The following is a 21929-nucleotide window of genomic DNA, read 5'->3' on the forward strand; positions in this document are numbered from 1 at the left end:
TATCTTTTCCACGACACACAGTATGTCATAGGAAACCAAGTCAAATCCACCAAGATATATACCGGGTATTTGCTGCACCATCAAAATGAGCAGTGAACAACCCAAAGCAGGTTGCACATTAACCAGTCTTTCACTGAGGGCCATAGTGGTATCATATCATATGTCTTAAAACCAAGCCTAGCTCATATTTTTTAATCTCAAGCCATCCTGAACTATCTGTCACTCAGTTTTCTTTGCCTGAGTTCAAGAGCACTGGCATCTATATTCGTTCCTGCTTCCCATCTAGGAGACTTACAGTATTCTTTCTCAAGAACTTGCTTAATAAAAAGACATGGTGTGATTCCTGTGGTGTCCTGGGCAGTGCCAGGAGTTGGACTCAAAGCTCCTGATGAATCCCTTCCAACTCAGGATATTCTGTGATTCTATGACATGAATCAAAAATAAATTCAAAACATATGAGTAGCTTTTCCTAGTAATTTATCCTTTCAGACATGAACATATTGATTTCCATTTCCAAGGCTGTAAAAAATGATGCAAGGTTATTATTGAACAATTATTGAACTTAAGAAGAAACTGTTTACTTAAGCATACAGGTAAGAATGCTGACCTTGTAATACATAATCTCCAATTTTGTTAATGTGGGGTTCCAAAAAAGTAAAAGCAAACTTGCTAGGCATTTCTGCACCTTTTAGTGATGTTACAGTCCAGCCCTGGGTAATATTTTGCTGTTATCTATATGCTTAGTGTACAAAAGGAAAGCTTGACTTACGATGCCAAACAGAAATGTTTTTTTCAGGCCAGGATTCCAGCTGGCCATGAAAGATGGAACAGAACAAGGTAAAGACAAGAACAGTTTTCCTGGTTGGAAATCTAAAAGCTCTTTTCAAGAAATGCTGACTGCATTTCATCTCAGTATTACTTAATACCTTGCAGCTCGCTCTCTGTAGAGACAAGCAGAGAACAGATATCATAGTTTGATTCTGTACTGACTTCATGTAACTGTTTCTTGTTGTGCTGGCAATCAAAGAACCGGTTTTTATCTTTCCACTTTTTTATTTCTACAACTATCTACATTTCATAATTTGGGTTACTCTTATTGTTACAAAGTAACAACACATTGTTACAAAGTAACAATAACTGCAGCAGAAACAAAGACTCTCTTGCCATTAAAGGAGGAATCATTGGAAGGAATTGTCTCAGCAGTTTTAAATATGAGAAATGTCTACATCTCCCAAAAATGAGATCTTTTTTCAGAGACTGGATCCCACACTTGAACATTAGCTGCTGTGGAAATTCTGTCAGCTGGGAACTCCAAGAAGGTTCTCCAGCACACAAATCTGTCAGAATGTCTTCTTTTAGCTGCAATGCTGACATAAAGCAAATGAGTCACATCCTAGCCTTGTCCCTGGTTAAATTGATTTAGGTAGATTAAAATTACATGTTTCAAAATAGCCAGAGTTCATAAATAGGTAAATTAAAAAGCTGTTAATTTATTTTGATGCAAACTTGTTTCATTTACATTCCAGGGCACAAACATTAATAATATCAAGGTCAATGAAGAAGAGAGTTGACCTTCAAAGTAATTTGTTTTAGTTTTTAACTGTCAGATTCCATATCAGCTATGAATGTACTATTCACTCTCTTGCCATGCAAACTGACATGGGATTTGTTTCACAAAATGACGTTTTGCACCAGCTCAGAGTGCAAGTGTCACTACAAAGTGAAGTGTGGAATTCTAATGCAATTTTAACGTTATTGGTAGAAAATACTATTTTATTTATGCCAATGTAGAAAAGTTGCTTGTAAAATGAGCCACAGAAAAAGAAAAATATTTATAGAAATAAAGAGAATCAATCTTTCTGTATTGTTTATTACATTCTGTGTCTGCTGCAACACAAGGAGAAAGTTGCTTAAGGGAAGGTATTTTGTTTGAGGTAGGCTTGGAGACAGCATTACAGCGTTCTGTAAGTATTCATCAGGTTGTTCATGCAGATACAAGGCTTCTGTCAGACACTGGTAACATGCTTTGATTTACAGTGTTTATGCTGATAAACTGTTACTGCAGGCTCCAGTAAGCCTTTCACCTATCCATCTAATGAACAACTGGACTTAAATTAGCTACTCATTCAACTTAAGTCATTTATCAGTTACCTTAAGGAGACTAGATTTTGTAGATCAGTAAGAATAATAGGAAGCTCTTAGTCTAATATGTAGTCTACTCCATCAACATGTGGAATTGTTTACAGGCTCACATGGATAGGTTAAACAAATACTCAGCAATGGCTTTGTCAAAACTGCAAAGTCAAGCAGCTGGAAGTTTAGAAATATTGCACCCCCTAGTTAATCCCCTAGAAAAGTTTTGCCCTCTAGTTAATCCATCTGTCGTGCTAAATTATTAATATGGCATGAGAATTTCACACCCACAATCAAGAACATGAATGTTTTGGAGAATGAGTTTGCACGGTAAAAGCAGTTCATAAAAAGTCATTCTCTTTTTTTTTTTAAGCTGGAAGATAAATATGTATCACAAGCAGAGCTGAAGTTTGAGCTGTTCAAAAGCTGCAGTGGATTTTTTCCATTACATCTGAACTGCTATTGTGAGCTAGAGTTAACCCAGCTGAGAGATAAAAGCTGGTGTTCCACCTGTGATGAATTTGGGCAGAATTCTGGGTCCACCTGGAATAGGAGAGGAAAAGAAAAGCACAGTTTTACTGAGGTGTCATGGGTTAGCACTGGCCAGATGTTAGTGCACCCATGAATATATGTTTTTTTCTCTAACAACTCTTGTGGGATGTGATCAGGAACAGAGCAGAGCAGGCTTAAATCTTGAAAACAAAAAAACTCACCAAAACTTTATTAATTACATAAGAACAGGGACAGAAATACTCTTAAACACACACAGAGACAGAAATAAAAACTTCTTAGAACATTTCTTCTCCCAGTTTCTACCTCCCCACCCATCACTCTTCACAGACCAACCCTTCGGTTTTAGGTCAAATAATTACCACTCAAAACCAAACTAATCTTCAATTCAGCAAGGGAGAGAGGAGTCTCTCTCGCACCACAAACTGTTCTTCAGAAAACAGGGGTCTACCCCTTATGTGTTTCTATGTCACCTATAGCACCGCCCGGAGAAGTCTGCTAAGGTGACACTCTCTTTTTCTTATGTCCAGCGCTCTCACCGCTGTCCACAGGCTGAAAACTGCATACAGGGCTCTTTTAAGGATACTTGCATGCCAAGCTCTCCCCTTTTTACCCAGGGGCCAGGGTTCCAGGAGCAGGTCTGCCCTGAGGGCAGAGGGTGCCACCTCACCCTCCCCCTCTTTTCTCTGCTCGCTCCAACTCTTCAAGTGCCAGTCACTGTAGCAAAAGCAAGGGCAGCTGCATCCACCCAAAAAATGCAGTTTATGTTTAAAAGAGATTTAAGTTCAGTCCATGGCTGACATTATGCAAGAGAATTCCAGCTCAGAAGGCTACTCCTCTCATTCTTCCATCGAATTCCTTCCAATCATGCTTTATCACCTCGGTCTCAGGCCGCTTCCCTCTCTCTGAAAACCACCAGTCATGAGAATCAATGTCTAAGAAAAGTTTCTTTCTGCCAAGCAAGGGTTAACAGTTTTTTCTCGGCAGGGTGCTGCAGGCGGAGGCACTCCCAGGCTCTGCAAACCCCCACGTGACTGGGCACCTTCTCCCAGAGTTTGGGGGGGAAGAGGGGGGTGAGCACACACAGAAGGCACTTCTACAGTTTTCTACCCCTCCATCCTGGACGGGGCAGCTCAGTTCCAGTTCTGTCCCTTCTCTTCTCCCCCCCCCCCCCCCCCCCCCCCGGGGGCTCCGGCTTACCTGAGCCGACCACGTGTTTCCCCTCCCCCACCCAGCCTCGTGGCTGGACAGGGGAAGAAGCCTCACACGTCTCTCTGCTGAAACCGGGATCTGAAAAGAGGCCGAACCCCCCAGACTCCTGCTTTTAACTCTTTGTGTCCTCAGAGGCGTGTCCAAACCTCCGAGTGACCAATCCAGGTGCCAGCAGAAAAGCTGATCACTGATTGGATTGCCTACATCCCCCTGGAAAAATTCACCTCTCCCCCAACCACGACATGAGGTCATGGAGTGGACACTGTGCAGAAAAAAACCATGGAGAATTCACTGGACTAAGTGATTTCAGCAGCTCCTGACCAGTCGCAGTGTATCCCTATGCAGCTCTTCTGTTGGATGTTTCACAAAACAAAACCCTTCCACAAAAGCCCTTAGAAACAAGTCTAATACCACAGAAACTTCTGGTGAAACTGGAAGAAAAAAACTGAAATTCAAGGAATAGAAATTCCATTAAGTTTGAGCTACAAAAGACCCCATTTTTAATATGGATGCCCAAAATTTTTTTATAAAAATTTTGAATATATATTGTGAAACTCTAAGAAAACAGAAAATACAAAATTTTGCTTCCAAGATGTCTACAAGTTCTACATCAAATCTTATTTTTAGGGTAAACTTGAAGGTATTTTTCTAACAAATTCCACAAATAGGATGGATATCAAAATATTTGAATGAAACTGAATGAAGTTTAATTTAAAATACTTAGGCTTTCACTTTAACCACAGCATTCTGCCTGTAGGTTGGTTTTTTTGGTTTTGGGGGGGTTTTTTTGTTTGTTTGTTTGTGTTGTTGTTGTTTTCGTCTGTAGACCAGAATAGCAGTACTTAAAAAAACAGAACACTTGTAAAAATTGTGGTTTTGACACTAAATTGGATTTTATATAGAACTGATATTCATTGGAGTCTCAAAACTGCTTGTATTAGGGCACTTGACTGCAACCACAGTGCAGACAAACTTTGGCTGGGAATACTGGGTGCATTTGGTGAACTTCCACTTCTTTCACCAGAAGGAAGCAGCAAAAGGGTAGTTTTAACAGAATGTATTTCAATCAAACCTGAGGAACATTTCAAAAGACAAATGAAAAAGTTCTTCTCTAGGGCCTTAATATTAGCTTATGCAAAAAAGTACTAAAAGTTAAAAAATGCAAGAGAACAAGTGAAAGCTATCTGGGGTGTAGGAAGAAACAACTTACCTCAGGAATTAAGTAGTTAATGGAAGCATGACACTAAATTGTAGGGAAGAGAAAAGTAAAAACAGACATGCATTACAAAGGGGAAGGAAATTTTCTGAAACCTATAAGGGAAAGGCTGCATGGGAACTTTTTTACATTTTATATTTCTGAGAAAGGAGAGTTGTTCAGTAGTTTTACTTCTCCCCAATGGAATAAGCAAAAAAAAAAAAAAAAGAAAGCTCTTAGTCAACAAGTTTGGCATCTTCTCAAATACTCATTCATTTTAGAAATGTATTTTTACTAATAATGTATGAGTAGTCACGGGCCCATGTTCCTGTCACTGCTGTTGTTGGCTTACATTTGAATTGATTCTAATTTTGAAAAATGTACTTTACTTTAAAAGTAAGCCCAATATACCACAAATTACAGTAAAGGAATTGCCATTTTGCACAGCATTATGATTATAGACACCACAAGAAACACCTGAAGATTGCATCTGCTTAAATACGGACAATGATGTTTTAAAGGCCAAACGGATGTTTTGTGGAAAACCACAACAAGACAAACTAATCTAAAACCCAAAGCTTAATACCACATTTTCAATCCCAGGTAAAAGTCTACCTTTGTATCAGTAATGTACAGGTTACCAGCAGAGTAATATATGATAAGCACTACATGTTTGACACTGCTGTCAGCCAAACTTGTGCAGTAACAAGAATACTTGAAGAGTGGCTAGCATGTTGAAGAAAGAAGTTCACATTTTCTGATTTTATTTATGTGTTTTAAATAAAATATCCTAAGTATTAAAAAATGGGAAAATAAGATATTAAAAATGCTGCTATTCCTCCTGCTCTAATTAGTTTCCCATGAAACACATTACTACTAGCTGATAAAACCCCTTCCCTAGCATAGACTTGGGTTTAAAACACTCTATTGCAATGGAACATTTCTATCATTCATATTAACACATTAAAAATCGGCTAAAATAGATTATATAAAATTTGTGAATACAGTCTGTAAATCAAAATAATCTAAGGAAAATACTGCCAGAATGAAGAAGACTAAGCAGAATAGGAAAATGCTGAGGCAGCAGTAGCATGAAATTTAAGATACGAAGCGTTCACACTTGGTGAAGGTAAACCAAGGCTAACACAGACCTGTGTTTGAACAGCAGTACTGGTGATCTGTACAGATTCATGTGCAACAGATTAATGTGCAACACTATGGTCTAAGGTGCATAAAAAAGGGCATTATTTATAAACCAAGAAAAATAATGGATCCATTAAACAAAATCCCTCTGTCAGAGGCTGTATGTAACTTCTCCAGGTTTTAATCTTTGCAATACCTGTACGTATGCTTTTAAAGGCTTAGTCTCTGCACTTCAGCTTTCTTCTGTGCAAAGCAGATAAAAATTACTTAGCCACTTATCTTCCCAATGGGTAAAAATGTGACAAAGGCCAGCTTCTAATACACAAGACTCAAAAGAAGATCAAATTTAATGGATGAAACTTGCTGATTCTGCAAGTTGAAATAATGGCAAACGAGAAATGTATAACAGCATTCATTAAACAGAAGTCTGATGAACTCACAACCAATTTTTATGTAAGTACAGGCTAGTATCTTTTCAAAAATAAAATATGCCTATTGCAAGAAAATGTCTTTTGACATACTGAACTCTTCAGCATTTGACATAAAGACCACTTTTCTTCACGCTCAAAACATTTCTTTCTCTGAAGACACATTTTTCCAAAAGGCATATTCATTTAGCAGTTATAATGAATCCAGGTGTTACAGATTTCAGTAACTGATGTTTAATCTCATGCTGTAAGCACAATCTAGTTAGGTGGTTTTAATTAATTTTAGCTAGTTTTTGTCCAGTCAGTTGTCAGAATTTTGTACCTATTTGTAGAAATGGATGACTTTGACATGCAGTGTGTTTTGGTACTTGAGATAGATGACACCGCTGGCTGAAGCAAAGAAAATAGAAATGTCAAAATTAAAATAAGATAGTTGACTTTGTGTTTCTGAAATAAAGACTAAACAACTCCAAAATGCAAGCTATAGACACATCTTAGATACCAGTCTTAAAATGTGACTAGCAGTTCAGGACACTAGAGCCAAGGATATTTAAATTCTTTAGCAGGGAGACCTGGAAAGCTTATCTGGAGATTAAAAGGTTATTTTATGATGAAAGACTTCAAGACTTCTGAATCTCTTCAGTATTTGAAGGAAGAATAAAATGATCATAGGAGGTACCAGTGAACTTGAAATAGTACTGTACAGATTATAAATGCAGCAGAATTAAAATAGGAAGATGGACAAGAAAGTAATATACCAGAGGTAAAAAAGATGATACTTCTCTGTGTTGCATAAGAAGCAATGGAACACATGAAGGCAGTGAAAAGACTTAAGGGGATTCACAGCTGCTTAAATACTCAGTGTCACTATTTGACAGCTGTTAAGTGGCTGCATCTGTCCAAAGGCACGTCGTTGGAGTTGGTTTGACCACACCATGTCTACTTGCAACATGTTCAGTATCTCAGGCTTTTAACTGAAAGAAAATCAGTATGCTTACTTCTTGTTTCCTTTGCCTTTTCTTTAATTTCTTTTTGTATTTACTTAAGCATCTTCCTCTATCCCTACTACTTCTTGATAATCACACTACCATCCTTACACTACCTGACTCCATCCATTCCTTTTACTTCATTCAGTTCATCCATAAGCTGTGATTTTGCCACACTAAGATTACATTCTGCATATACATTCTAAACTAAAGGATCTTCAACTCCACTTGCCATCTTACTGTTTATAGCACAGTGCTATCTTCATTCCTTACCTTTCAGAAGCATTTTTAAACAGAATTTTACAGACTCCTTATAAAATACATGTCCTCTTCTTTCCTTACCAGTGTTTTCTACTACACTGCTCAATTCTTATCTGAGTCTTAAATCTTGCCATGCTTACACCTCTACAGCCTTCCACATTACTCCTTTTCTTAATATCTACTCCAGACTCTGTGGGTCTGTCTAGTTTTCACTCATCCAGTTTTTGTCTTATAGTTTCTTTTCCCTATTGTACCAGACTCGCCTAACTTTTAATATTATCTCTGGTGAATATTATGTGCATTCAGCTGTAATTTATGACTCAATGGCTCATCTCTTCTACACAAGCAGCCAGTTCCCTTTTATGCATATTTAACTTCCTTTCCAATTTCATTCTAAGTGGCCTGATAGCAGCTCAAACTTAGTATGGCTAGCCCAGAAAAACTTTGACTTCTCTAAATCCTTACCCATATCTGTTCTTCAGTGCTTAGCCTTACTAATAGAAAAAATTCTGCAGTAGCTCAGGATATGTTTAAACTCTTGCCCTTCACCTAAATTCTCCCTTCTTCACAAAAATCAAACAATGAGAACTTTATCCCTTCAAAGTGAAAAATACTATCCAGTCCTAACTTCTTTCTTTCTTGGTAATCATAATCTTCTAGCCTTCTCCTCAACTCTTGCTCACTTCTTGTCTCTCCTGATTTACTCCTCAGATCATTTTTCTTCATTATATATTGAACAGTCTTATCAAAATCTTAATTTCTGTATCTGTACTCAGTTGAAATTTTTTTCAAGATGCTCCCAAACCTCTGTATTAGTCCCAACATAACCATATTCATACAATTTTTAAAAGAATCACATTTCATTAAATCAGAGACACTAATTCACACTAGCTAAATTAATTTTTCCACCTCAAATTCATATAGTAAAGAAAAAAAATCAGGTAGTTTTGTAATAAAAGCATTATACATAGATTTCTAAGATGGTTGGCTGCAAAACCCTAATCCAGAGACTGGTTTAAAGTGTATTTCCTGTGAATCTAAGTACATGGAATCTGGAAGGCTGATGCAATTGGCAATCTGAATTTGGAATTTCATTTGTAAATTAATGATAATCCAACATAAGCAACCTTCTAACACTAGCCTGAACCAATTCATGGATGTTTTTGCATCTGCTTGTTCACAGGTGTATTTGGTACTGCACGTATACTTGGGAGATAAGGAAGGCTGAGTAAGGCTTTACCAAAAAAAAAGACAACAGTTTTGTCTATATGGGGAAAAAGGAATAAAAATCTCCCCCCCTAAAAAAAAAACCCAAAAAACCAAAACAAAACAAAAGAACAAAACAAAAAAACCCACCAAAACAAACAAACAAACAAAAACCCAACAAAAACCAAACCAAGCCAACCATACTTTTGTTTAAAAAAAACAAAACAAAAAACCAAAACATAAAAAAGAAAAATTTTGATAAGGTAAGTTCACTTTAAAAATTAAACTTGTCATCTCAAGGTTAGTTTTTATTCCCTTTTAATATTAAAATAGATTCTTAGAAAAATTCACGATTATATATTTTTCACTAGTATCTACAAGTGAAGAAGACTAGAAACTGGTTGTCAGAAAGCAGTGCCAACATGCAGAGGCACTGTCTAAATCCATCTATATCTATCATATATAGAGATATAAAAAGCCTCAGGTAAGAATAATGATCTATTATTTATCTGTTATAATAATCTACTTTTTCTTACCCCTCACTCATATCTCATTATGTCAAACACTTTTGGCTGTTTTTTTCTCTAAATTACTGTGTTGGGTAGGAAAAGATACTATCAAATCAAGACGGGAACGTTCAGACATAAACAACCATTTCTTTTTAAGAATTCAGGAAGTCTTATCCAGTTCCACACTCCTGCGATGGCTAGATAGAAAAACTGAAGGGCAGAAAGTATAATCACCTCCAGCCCTCCATCCTGCTCTTCAGATAGTTTTTCCGACCCCCAAGGAAGGACAATTGATGTGCCAATCAACCAGCTCCTGAAATGTCAAAGAGTTTTTAACAATTGATGTATTGTGGTAAATCAAAACCAAGCTAAGTCAAACGAGCAGGTTGGACATCAGGGAAGACACAATCTGTCAGGAGGTTCAAGACAGAAACCCATCCCTCCTCAAGTCATCTCACTGCAGTCCACTGTTACATCACGGATTTGCAAAAGTACAACCAGAAACTGCCAAATTATGCTTAAAATACATAACAAGACAACCCAATCAAACAACAACAACAACAACAACAACAACAAAAAAAAACAAAAAACAAAAACAAACAAAAAAAACCAGCATGGAAAACTTGAAACAACTAAACAACTAAACTGAAAATGTTGAGAAAGCAACTCTCAACTTTGATGTGTCTGCTTTAAATCTGAAACTAAGACATGATATGGCTAAATTAAAAGTAAAGATAATGGATTTTTTTCTCAAGTTATATAAAAGATTTTATACAACAGTTAATCAAAAGGGCCAAGTAATGTCTTAATACTAGATGTAAGAGTGCTATTATGCAACAGTAGAGTTTTGCTGTAATACTGAGAATCCTTCATCATACAAATAAGTTCGTGGCAAACTTCAATGTAAAGCTGAGATCCATCCATATGCAGCACCCAGAACAGTGAAGAGTTGAGGTATTCCAGAATATATAAGATCACGCTTCAAAATGTCCGTATGGTTTTGTGCCTCTTCATCTTTCTAGAGCACAAACACTTGACCATGAGATTTCTTACAGCTGTAAGGCAGTATGAGAAATTTGGTACATGACCCTTTTTGGGAATGTAAGTAACCTCCTACTAAGAAATCACCTATTGTTTAATGGAAAGTCGTTGATCTCTGCCCACCATCTGCTTAGTCCAACTGCTTATTTAACATGTTGGGTGATAGCAACACTTTGTCTCAGAAATTACCCTTGCTGAAGCTAATGAACATCATGTTGTAATTTTAACTAGATTCAGATTTATCTCCAGTCTTAGCCAAGCACTGAGTCCATTAGTTGCTGCCAGTGACTAGTGTTTGGCTAGCATGTTAACTCACAAATTCTTCCACTAAAATCAACATAACCAAACATGCAAAGTTATCTCAACAATTCTCAGGCGGGATACAATCTTTATTTCAAGGTGTCATCCTTTCATAATGTCTGCATACAACACCTGAATTTGATTAAGAAAACTTCTTTTGGATGCTTTTATGTTACAAAATTGTAGACACATATCCCTCTCTGTAAACCTCAGGATAGATCAGAAGGGCTGACGGTGACTTGTGTGAAACACAACCAACCACTGCCAATATGTATTCAAAAAGAGACAGGATCTCCTGTAAAGACTTTGCAATCCAAAAACTACACCATCAGGTAATTTATAACTCATAAGAATATCCTTAGACACAAGTTATGTAGAAGATCCTCCACCAGACACCTGTACCTCTCAAAATGTGGTATGAAAGGCCAGGAAGGGCTGCTGAGTTCTGCTACCACAACCCAGCTGGAAGGAGGTGATCCTCAAAGTAGCAGAATGTGGAACTTCCACACCTCCAGGCTCAAACCTTTTACTTCTTCAACATTTCCATGGACAAAGTGTTTGAGATGGCTTTCATTTGACTGAAACCAGTTTATTCACAGTACCACTGCTACCATGCTACTGCTAACTTTTGATCTCAAAAATATATTTTTTTACAGAAGCTGGATTAATAGCACATCCTACATCACTGCTGGCAAAACAGCATGAAAAGGCGTTTTCAAACTGCACATTGCTAATACACAGTAGTGAGTGAAGTCTTACACAAACAAGCAGTACAGCAGGATGAAAAAGTTAATGTAAAAATTGCCCGACGCAAAATGATGTTTTTCCTGTCCATCCTATTTACAATGTATCAGAAGCAGTTGACTTCCAGACACCAAATTGAGTGAATAACTGATGGGTTGGCATTATCTGTGTGCTGCTCAAGAGCAAACACACCTGAGCAGCCATAAGCACAAGGATGAATTATAGACCTACAGCATGAATGTGTGTTTCTCACATTTATTATGTAACATTCTCCACACAAAGACATAGGACAGGGACTTGTAAGGTTGGCTGCTTTCATGCCATTTACAAAGAACAATAAAATGGGCATGTTAAAACCCTGTTTGCTATAGTATGGTTCAAATCTATCCATCTTTCAGCAGCACATTCAGGGAATGTTTTAGTCTAGAAAATAACCATGTGGCTGCTAGTGAAAAAAAGAAGCACCAGAACACACAGAAGTAGAGAGAGAGACTGAAAAGATTTTTTAAATCTGTACATTACTGTGTAGTAAACCATTTATCCACAAAATTAGTTTGAGCTTACAAATATGTCCAGCCTACCCTTGTATATGCATTACATATAGTTTTGCAGCAGGGGAATGAAATTTTGCAGCCAACGCCCTTCACATATAACTAGTTTGTGCTGAAACAATTTGTTTCAGCACAAATAACAATCTTATTTAACTGATGTCATTTGCTGCAGTACAAGGAAATTGTAACTGATATAGGTTAGACTTCTGATGTCATATAAAAATAGCTACAGCTGTCTTTCACAAAATCACAAAAGCTAGCTTTCATCTTTTCTGTCAAAATTAATCACACACTGTAAGGATGTCCAAGTGCTGTCATGCGTTTCTTCCTCTGTCCCTGAAAAGTAGAGCTGCATTGTCTACCTTTATGTGGGTCATTTCTCCACAATAACAACATTTTTTGAAATGGCATTCAGGGTTACAAAATGGAAAGAGATCCCATTTCACTGCAGCCATTTGTTCCTAACACAGAGAGGTAAAGGGTGACAGGATGGAAGCTCTCTCTCCTATCTCCACCTGCTCCCTCTGTAACTTTTTTAGTACTATTCCAGTAGGCTTTCAATCTTACTTACAAAAGCCAATATACCAGATGTCCTTGATTGTCCCACCTGCTGGCTGTGTTTACACTTTCCATAACTGATCCATCTATCCATCCTCATGCATGTATATAAGAAAGAAGCATTGGGCAGTGTGCATGACATGTTCTCTCTTGGACCTGGTACAGGGGTATGTGAAGAGTGATAGCTGTTTGTTTTAGAGCTTTTTATTTCAGTTCTAGCTGCACAGCCTCACATGCTTTGCTCAGGAGGTTTCATGTTGACAGTCTGTAACAGCTGACTTGAAAGCCACCACACTAGCAGGATCTGGTCTGGGACCTGAAATATGACTGCCTTAGCTACTCCATTTGAGTTTCTCTGCCAAGGGATAATATAAAATCCCTCATCAGTCAGTACATATATTCCTCATCTGTGTCTTAATCATCAGGGGTATGGTTTTCACACAGCTGTTCCCACCTTGTTTTTTCTTTAATATAAGCTTTTAAAGAATTATATGATGAGCTCAGGAAATCTTGGCTTCTATCTGTGCTTCTCTGAGAAGCCGACTACACTCTGCACACACTTCTATGTCACACAGCAGAGCTGAAATTTGTTTACTGCTATCAAAGATTATTTACAGCCTATCAGAAAGCTAAAAATGCTTTTAATTTTCCCACAATATAAAGCAGACTGCCACTGTACTTCTCATCAAATCAGATACCCTGCCAAGGAAACATACAGGCTTCTGCATTCAGGCTTCAGTCAACACAGAGCTAGCTGCTCAGACCAAGTGTTACAAAGTCAAAGCCTCATTACAGAATCACTGTGCAAATACAGGAATATACAATCAAGAAATATATATTAAAAAAATAGTGTCTTGCAGACAAACATTGCACAAACAGACCTCTGCAGATACTGAACAATACCATCAAATTTTCCTGTTTTTCTACAATATATCCCAAATACTTCTAATATGTACATCTGTCCTTTTTATTAACCACAAGTACAGAGCAAAGTCATGTATATAAATATGTTTACATATAAATATCCACTATTTTCTGTAATTTAAACTGGAAACTACAAAGCAAGAGTTATGCCTATAGTTGCATGTATTTAATTCCTAGTTCTTCAATGATGGATTTCTTTTACTGATGAGATGATGCTCTATGTGTTGGCGATTCCATGCTTTTTTCTAAATGACTACTCTTATCTGTATACAACATGTTATTAAGACTATTTTCCCAGTTTCCAGTTACTATCTACCCTACTCACATACCTCAGAATTTGGGGAATGGACCCAAGATTCACATATGTTGAAGAGTTCAATTACGGTAGCTATGAAGAGACCAATTATGGTCAATTACTGCAATTACTAATGCTAATTAGTCAGTAACAATTTGTTCAGAAAACTAACTGGAAAAGGGAACAAAGAAACTCATCAATGAACAAGAAAGGTCTGTCTTGGTTCATTCCCTGTTTGGGCAATGATTTATTTGGTTTTGTGGGCACGTCTGCCATGCTACAGCTGCTTTTATAGTCTCTGTTTCTTGAGATATCTGAAGAGCTATGTCTGATACAAAGATTTGATGGATGTCTGCCTAACTAATGTACGTAGCTATTACTTTGTATTTTTCTTCTTTATTACATTTTCAGAATCAAAAGAGATAAGCATTACCACAAGTCACTGCTATCAATATCAAGAAGACACACACAAAAGATGTTTGAACAAAATGAAATTTTCCATGTCAGTAGTAGACAAGCTGTTGTTGGAAAGTGCAAGATAATTAAATTTTACAGAGAATCACAAATTTTGGACCTCTCATGGTGATGAGATCTGTCAGACACAGATAAGGACTTGTATTTTTAAAATATACAAGGTTTCATATCGCATCTTCTTTTAATGTGAGAACAAAACAAACCTGTTGTTTGTGCCAACAACTCCGAGCAGTTTGTCATACTGCAAAGAACAAAGCATCGATCTGGTTGGGCCACCACCATTCTGACACCAACAGACAGAATTCGTAGGTAATAAAGTGGGAATCTGTATTCAGCCAGTTTACCAAAGAAATACTGGGAGGACAGCAAAGGATGTATTTATTTCAGGACAGTGCCCTAACCAAGGGTGCAGAGAACAGGAAGCCCCAAAAGCAGAGGCAGGCACTACAAGGGACACTGCAGGTCTGCCTGACTCCAACTGACAACCTGGATGCCCACTGGGACCCTGCCCCGGCATGGGCTGGGTCTGTTCTCTGGCACATTTCGCACATGCAGGACACAAAAAATTTGGATTCACAGTGATACAGAAGGCAAATATTTTTTAATATTTTAAGGGAAAGAATGTAATTTTAATAGTTTTTCTTTTCACATACAAATGGTTATGCACAAAACCTGCTCACTTGCTGTGAGATGAGGTTAGAAAAAAAGACCCTAAAGTCTCCCAGACTATCCTGAGAACATGACCTTTATGTTCACTGGCTGCTCAAACTGTTTGAGAGACACTGTGGTGTCTGGGGCACCACTGTCCTGGAACTTGCAGCAGAGGCTGAAGGGCACTGGGAGGAGAGGCAGGGTCTGCCCAGGGCTGGTCACAGCAGGTTCCAGATGCCCTCACTGCACCCAACACAGGGCACAGCTGACACCCATAACTGAGGTGGGGACAAAACCCCCTGGAAACACCTCTGGAAATGTATTTAAGATGGTGCAAAACCACTGCCCAGCAGTGAGAAGTGAGAGGGGAAATGTGAGAAACAGCAAGGTGAGAGAAGGAAGAGGGGGAGGAGGAGCCCCAGGGGCTGGAGCAGAGATTCCCTTGCAGCCCATAGTTGGGATCACTGCAGCCTTGGGAGGTCCCCATGTTGGACAAGGGGAAAAGGGTGAAGAGTAAGAAGTGACAGGGCTCAGCTGCCACAAACTGGCCACAAACCTCACTTCCCACCTCCCTGAGCTGCACACTGGGGTCAAGCAAAATGGCTGGGAACGAAGGAGTGAATTTGAGACATACAAGGGGAGAAGGTGTTACAGGTTTTGTCCTTGTTTCTCACCATACCAGTCTGTTTTCATCTGCAACCAATTAAGTTAATATTTCTCAAGACAAGTCTGTTTTGTCCATTAAGGCAAGTGATGTCCCTGCCCTCATCTTAAGACACATGGAGTGAGAGAGGGGCTGGGTGATAGGCTGGCAGCCAGCTGAGGTCAGCCCACTGCTCTTGGGAATCAAATTTGGGAACTGAATTTTACAAAGTTAGGTAGTCTAATTATATAAAAGTGACCAAAGTTCATTATTCATTACAATGTTAAGCACACTTGCTAACAGTGAGGTGAGTAACACTTGCTACACACAAAGTATATGCTGGTTCCACCACCCGATGCCCCCAGCCACCTTCTGTGAAGGCTCACAGTTCTGGAGTGGTTTCAAAAGCTGCTTAAACTGACTTAAGGCTTTGGGACTGCCAAAAGAGAAGAGATCCTGCCCTACTTTTCACATGCACATCACTGCACTATTTTCTTGTGAGGAAGCAGTAAGGCTTATCTGCCTGAAAACTACTGCTCATTTTTAGCGCTGGAACAAAAAGAGAGCATAAGATCATCCTTTCCAGCAAACATGCTATCATGAAACTATACCCTTGGAGTGCTTCAGGCTCCTGACTTCAATGGACCTCAGAAAATAACTATGCTTATGAGACTTGGATCATAGCCGTTCCCCTAGCTTCACACAGGGGTTTCTTAAAATGTCCATCCTGATTTATTCAGATGTAAAGATAGTAAGAAATATCCTGCTGGGTTTTTCAGAGCCAATTTGTCACAAACTTTATTCAACACTGCTTGCCCAAGCCTGTGACAGGACCAGAGGACTTTCTGAACCAATCTAAATTTATGGTCCGCTAATCTGGTATCCTTTTTGTGAGAAATGACAAGGTCAATCATTTAACAAATGTGCATGACCTCTTGCAGTAGTTATCTGTAACATAATTCATTTCAGGAAAGAATACCCTGCCCACTTATCCTACTTCTTTTATTTTGCCCTACATCTGGGGTTTTTTTCTTCCTCCTAAAATCTTGCAATAATTTACTCAGAGAAACATAGAATATTCTGAGCTGGAAAGGACCCAACTCGAGTTGGAAGGGTCCAACTCCTGGCCCCAAGAATCCCACCATGTGCCTAAAAAGCATTGTCCAAGTGCTTCTTGAACTCTGTCAGGCTTGGTGAAGTAACCACTTCCCCTGGGGAATCTGTTCCAGTGCCTAACCACCCTCTGGCTGAAATGCTTTTTCCAGCCTTCACTTGGGTCCTGTCTGGTCACAAGAGTGAAGAGATTGGTACCTGCTGCTCTTCTCCCTCATGAGGATATTGAAAACCACAGTGAGGCCTCCCCTCAGTCTCCTCTACTCCAGGCTGAACAAACCAAGTGACCTCAGCTGCTCCTCATACAGCTTCTCCTCTGGACCCTTTACCATCCTTGCTGGTCTCCTCTGGATACTCTCTAAGAGCTTTTTTATAATGTCTTTCCTATATTGTGGCATCCAAACCTGCCCCCAGCATTCAAGGTGAGGCTGCCCCAGAGCAGAGCACAGAGGACAATCCCCTCCCTTGCCCGGCTGTGATGCTGTGCCTGATGCACCCCAGGACAGGGTTGTCCCTCCTGGTTGTCAGGGCACTGCTGGCTCATGTTCAATTTGCCATGGACCAGGACCCCCAGGTCCCTTTCCATGGCACTGCTCTCCAGCATCTCATCCCCCAGTCTGTCTGTACATCCAGGGTTGCCCCATCCCAGGAACAGAATCCAGCACTTGCTGTTGATAAACTTCCTTCAGTTGGTGCATGGTCAAGGTTTCTCTAGGGTCTCTCTGCTCCCACAGGAGTTGACAGCTCCTCCCAACTTAGTGTTGTCAGCAAACTTATTTAGTATTCCTTTGTGTCCAAGTCAGTAATGAAGATATTGAAGAAAACTGGGCCCAGGATGGAGACCTTTGGAACCCCACTGTTAGAACTCTCACTGCCCTGTCAACTCAAAACCACTCTGAATTTTCCCAGCATCTTGGCTTTGTCCTATAGTAACCTGATGGGGCTTTTATCTAGCCAGTTAAAAACCATAGTTCTCTTCTCGGATATGGTGTGCACTTGGTGGTGCATACTTTCCCCATAAAACGATTATTTTCCCACGTAGTTTTAGTTTCTTTTTTGCCTGCCAAAAAGGAGAGAAAAGGCATGTTCCCCTTGCCACATAAACATATGCAGGAGAATGAGTGTCTGGTTTCTGACCATTACTGATGCTGAGATTGACTGGGATAAACAGGAAGGGTTCCAAGTACCACCTCTGGCTCAGTGAGCCAACTGTTTGATTGTTCTCATGTTGTTTAACAGCTTATGTATAATTGCTGCTGGTTTAGACTGTAACACAGTAAGTCCAGCACTGTGGGAAGCAATAGGCCTGTTTTTGCACCAGCAGTTTTATTCCATTTTTTTTCAGGAAGAGTAAGATCTGAACTTGACTATATTACTTTGTGAAATTCTATTTTCCCCAAGGAAGTCTTCAGTGTACATGATTCAATCTGAATCGTCCAAACCCACAAATCTCATTGCAGCCTATGTTGCCAGTATAAAATAGTTAAATTTACTTTCAGCTAAGGAGGTTATAAAGAGCTTAATAAATTTCAACACGTTGATTAAAGTAATTTTTTGCATTTATTGTTCTGCCTATTTTTAATGGATGCATGCACCACAGATCTATGTAACATTCCATTTTCACTGCTGCTTAATGGTTTACCTTTAGAATGGGAATGATTTAAGAAGGCAAGATGTATCCATGTACAGCCTAGGGACTTTAATTTATCAGTGGAAAGTTTGGTCTTAAAAGAGAAATTAAGTGAAGAGTTAGTTCAGAAAAAAAGGAGGTATAAACCATAGTAATAGGAAAATTTTTAAATACTTCTGGTTTTAGAAGCAGGTTTATAGTCTATCAACCTTTGTTTGCCTATAATTTTGATGTTCATTGCAGCAATACCTTAGTCCTTATTTCTTGAACACTCTCAGGATTCCAGGGCTCCTTGTTTTTCACAAATGGGCTAGAAACTAAACACTTCTAGGGCAGGAAAAAAGAAAGAACTCATTAGAGCTTTGCTATCAGTTAGCATGGTATCTTGAATTTAAATGGGTCAGACCATTGAGACTGATTGGTCTGGGGCCTCCTGATTCTGGATCTGTACTATTCAGAGTCTTTTTCTGTGCTCTGTGCAGATTCCCTTAGCTGACCTGAGCACCATTCTGCCTTTTTAGAATGTTCACAGCAACTACACTGGAAGTAATAGTTCATGTGAGAGAACTGCTTTCATCCCTGTCACTATCAAGGAAAAAATATCTCCAAAGTGAAAAATATCACCAAAATCAACACACCATAAAGACTTCTAAATGAAAATTAGTATTAAAGAGAAATTGCATCTAAAACACTTAGAGGAATAATTTTTTTTTGCCAGTATAATCATGTTTTTAAGTAGGAAGACTCCTTGTAACACTTAAAAACTTCCTTTTTTTTTTTTTTGTATTTCACTAAACACTTCCTAATACTCAAAAAGTCTCAGAAGTCATTTCCTACTGACTGCTTATTACAGTAACCCTGCTAACCCAATTTGTAGTATCGTATATAGACATCAGCAAACTAGGGGACCTATGCAACAAATTCTGTGACTCAGGTGACAAATTAAGAAGTGTTTCTAGTTCAGATTTATGCATGAGACCCTCAGGTTTCATTGCAACCTTAGGTTACCAGTACAGACTTTTAAAAAATTTCTCCTAGATTAATTTACATTCCATTTTTGCTTTTCCACTTCATATTTACCTTACAGACAACTTTATTCTATTTCACATTCCTGAGAACATTATTGTAGCTCATGGGTCTATGTGGATAATCTCTTTAGTAGCAATACTCCTCAGGGCACGAGACAGTCAAATGTGCATTCAAGTACTTGAAGCTATTGTTCAAATGGAAATTCAACTATCAAATCCCAAAACATTTGCTTTCATTTAAATTAGTTTGAGTTACAACACTGGTGACTTATTCCCAGACACATTCGTAAGACAGTATTTCATATTTTCAGAAGAAACTGCCTGTAACTAAGATATGCATGATAGTGAACAGAGACCAAAATTAATTTTATCACTCTGATGAACACACTGCTACTTCAATCAAAATTTATTTGCAAGTTTTGGTGGAACAGGAGCAGATTCAGGGGAATTAGAAGATCCAGTATTTTTGATAAAACCATAGAATATGCTGAATTGGAAGGGACCCATCAGGATCATTGAGTCTAACTCCTGTCTTTCAAAAATGAGGAGTCTCTTCACCAAGTATTTTGCAGGAAATAAAGACTTCCTTATTAAATATATTTATATCTCAATGTTATTACACTGTTAATACAATTGTGACATGAACTTCATTTTTGGCTCCTGTAATCAGATGAGGCTCCAGAATGCAAGCCTGATACTATAATCATATCTCCTAATTTCACTGTGCTGTCTACACCACTGGTACTGAATTTTATGAAATGACTACAGAAGCAATGGGACTTCCTGGTGGAAACAGAGGTGTACAAGCATTAACTCAAACAGAACTCATCAGCTAAAAAGCCACAGCAGACATTCTATCTGCAATCTGAAAAATCACAGTACCTTAATATACGTAGCTACACTGCGTAAGATACAGGCACAAATATAAGGACACACACTACTGAATGTACTAATCAAAGACAAATCTTACTCAGAAGTGATCTGTTTAGTGGTGCACAATGGCAGATGCCACAGCATATTTTTTTGTGATGCAAGGCTGCTCAAGATCATCTATGGATAATGAACCATGACAGCTTGGGATTTGATAAAACACAAATTGATGGTGAGAGAAGCCAAAGAATACAACTACTATCTGAACAAGAAATGCAAATCAGCTGGATTTTTTAATCTTGAATCTCAGAATGAAAGATCATGTATTACCACAAAATTACATGTTCATTAATCTAATAGACTTTGCATCAGAAAAAGTGATTTCTTTAATTTCTTTGCTATTTCCATTTTAATTCTTGGAAACTGCCATGGATTAAAGCATTTAATAGATTATAGAAGGTAACAGAATCTTGTTTGTTTAAAATACCTTATATGATTGGCATCAATGCAGTGCTCACAGGGTAATCTTGAATGAAGGTTCTTCTTCTTCACGGTTCAGCAAAATATTCCTTTTCTCCCTTTAAAAGAAAGACATTCCATGTAAACACTTGCCAGTACTCACAGTGCTGTATTTTCCAACTTTGCCCATGAACAACTGCTGCTGAAAAACTCCTTTAAATGTAAAACTCCTTGGTTTGTTCACTGCCTTTCAGCTGATTGCCTGTAGCTGGTTATCATGAGATTTAATCAAACTGTTAAGAGACACAGAAGAAAAATATGTGGACAAGATTTCTTCATCATGGACTGATCTGGACTGTTTTCTTAGTGTGCTCTATATGGTCCTGTAGATTTCATCAGCGAGCCAAGTAAAGTAAATTGTAATGATTTCATGCTTTTCTACTGCTGTAACCCACAAGATTCCTTAACTTAGCATGCTAAGTGAATTCACGATATTGGAAAGACATGGATTTATACTTGAATGCTTTTTAACTTCTATACACAAACAGGCAATTTCAGAACAGTTTGGATTTAGGGGGAAAAGTGACATCAGTCAATTCAATATCAGATGCAAAACTATTTCCTTGAACTATTCAGATTACACTAGATTTTCTTTTCCTTCTCTGCTCTTCTACTTGCCCTCTATAGAGTCTCCTATTCTGGTAAATTAAAGGAATTCACATGACTTTTTCCCCACAGCTACAGATAGAAGCTCTAGTTAAGACTAATGCTCACTGTGTTGTAAGTTGTTTGAACAAGACCATTAGACATTTTTAAGATTTTTATAAATCAAATCTCTTAGACAGTAAAGGACAGGAGTAAAGCTACATCAATATATTTGTTCTACAGATGAAAGCTAAGGTATACAAATATTAAACAACATGCTGCAAGTAACACCAGTATGTTTCAGGGATCCTTCTCAGTCTTAAATGCCTTGAATCCTTGCCCAGTACCTGAATCACACCCCATAAAGCCTGTCCTCAGTCTCCATATCTTATATGTAGCAATTTTGATTATTATCTTTAG

General features: G+C 38.3%; 1 protein-coding gene across 2 annotated transcripts in view; it reads right to left on the reverse strand.

Moving 5' to 3' along the window:
- SYT1 (synaptotagmin 1) overlaps window positions 1-21929 on the reverse strand; it is a 339701-nt gene that overhangs the window by 238048 nt on the left and 79724 nt on the right. For both annotated transcript variants that reach the window (XM_063396421.1, XM_063396419.1), the window contains exon 2: window positions 20893-20983. The gene's annotated coding sequence lies outside the window, so the exon portion shown is untranslated. The remainder of the gene's footprint in view (window positions 1-20892; window positions 20984-21929) is intronic.

This window comes from Prinia subflava, chromosome 4 (genome assembly GCF_021018805.1).
Source record: "Prinia subflava isolate CZ2003 ecotype Zambia chromosome 4, Cam_Psub_1.2, whole genome shotgun sequence".
Lineage (NCBI taxonomy): Eukaryota > Metazoa > Chordata > Aves > Passeriformes > Cisticolidae > Prinia > Prinia subflava.